Source organism: Chiloscyllium plagiosum, chromosome 10 (genome assembly GCF_004010195.1).
Source record: "Chiloscyllium plagiosum isolate BGI_BamShark_2017 chromosome 10, ASM401019v2, whole genome shotgun sequence".
NCBI classification, from domain to species: domain Eukaryota; kingdom Metazoa; phylum Chordata; class Chondrichthyes; order Orectolobiformes; family Hemiscylliidae; genus Chiloscyllium; species Chiloscyllium plagiosum.
In genome coordinates, this window is record NC_057719.1 from 62,007,289 (window position 1) to 62,009,266 (window position 1,978).

Consider the following 1,978-nt stretch of genomic DNA (forward strand, 5'->3'; position numbering starts at 1 on the left):
CCATACCCTATATTTACCAATGACTAATGAAACTAATACTATGGGTAATTTAGCATGGCCAATTCACCCGAACTGCACATTTTTGGATTGTGGGAGGAAATCGGAGCACCTGGAGGAAACCCACGCAGACACTGGGAGAATGTGCAATGTCTCCACACAGACAGTCACACAAGGTGGGAATCGAACCTGTGAGGCAACAGTGCTAACCGCTGAGCCACTATGCCGCCTTCCATGGGTAAATGAGACTAGGACCCGAGAGCATGGCCTGATAGTAAAGGGAAGACCTTTTTCACAAAGGAAAGGAGAAACCTTTTCAGCCAGACAGTGGTGAATCTATTGAATTCATTGCGACAAAAAGCTGTGGAGGCTAGGTCATTGAGAATATTTAAGACTCAGATAGATAGATAGATTCTTGAGTATCGAGGGGATCAAGGGATACGGGGAGAAAGCGATTGAGAAACTTATCAGCCTTGATTGAATGGTGGAGCAGACTCAATGGGCTGAATGGCCTAATTTCTGCTCCTGTGTCTTATGGTCTTATCATTCTTAAAGACATACTTTTTTCTCCATGCCCTTTGTTTACATATCTGTCATGAACAGTCTGACAGTACCAAAAGATATTTTTTAACAGAAAGCCTGTCCACACGTGCTTGAACAAACTATCATGCTAACTTCAAATAATCCGTAATAACCAGAAGTACCCCATGCACCGCAGCTAATTATGTCTAATTTACTCAATTACTCATCTTTGTCACAGTATTTGGTTGAAAATAATTTGATGAAAATTTTGTTTGCATGTTGGTTACTGAAAATACTGATTATTTGTCCCTCCCAAACCACAACCCACAGCATGTTCAATTGTGTCATTTTATTTTGATTGGCCTCGGTAAGGTGAGTATCATTTCTAATTGGCTTAAGGGAGTGCTTGATAAATCTCTTATTGGCTTTTTAGGGCTGTGGACATAAATTGGTGTCAACTCCCACTTGTCTGTGACAAGTTCCTTAAGATATCAATGACCCATGGGCCTATCCTCCAGTATGGTTTGTTAATTTTACAACTTTTATGATTCCTTGTTCAGACTGGATGGCTTGTCATATTGCCTTTACCCACTTATTTGGGATAGGGAGATCTGTGACTGATATTTTTGAGCTCATCATCTCAATTTTTCCTTAATTTGTGCAAATTCCCCATTTAATTAAATGTGGGAAATTTGAAACATTAAATTAAAACATTACTGACCATGCATTTTTTCTTGGGATCTGTTTGTCAATTTGTATAAGTCCCTCATTAGTATCAATGCTTGACCATTTGCCTTTTGCTCAGTGATTTTTTTTTTGTCTCTGTGGGTGTTGGTGTCAAATGATTTTCTTAGTAATTTTAAAACAAAAGATATGATGGAAAGGGTTGCTTATAACTTCAAAATTATGTAACCGATGACTTCAAACTTCTCGTAATAATATTAACCAAATTGTTATACAGAAGGGTGAAGTAGAGATATACCCTTAGTCAATACATAGAAATTTAAATGTTGTTACAAAGTTAACTCTTAAAATAAATATTAAGTTCAGTTAAATCTAATTATTTTTAGGTTTTTTTAGATTAGATTCCCTACAGTGTGCAAATCGGCCCTTCGGTCCGACAAATCCACACCAACCATCTGAAGATTAACCGACCCAGACTCATTTCCCTACATTTACCCCTGACAAATGCACCTAACACTATGGGCAATTTAACTTGACTAATTCACCTGACCTGCACATCTTTGCACTGTGGGAGGAAACTGGAGCACCTGGAGGAAACCCACTCAGACACAGGGAGAACATGCAAACTGACAGTCGCCCAAGGCTGGAATGAACCTCGGTCCCTGGCACGCTGGGGCAGCAGTGCGAACCACTGAGCCACCGTGCTGTCCAGAAGAAATTTTCACTTTTTCTGCAGAACTGGTGGTTTTGAGTTAAGTGCATAAGTCAAGCTCTG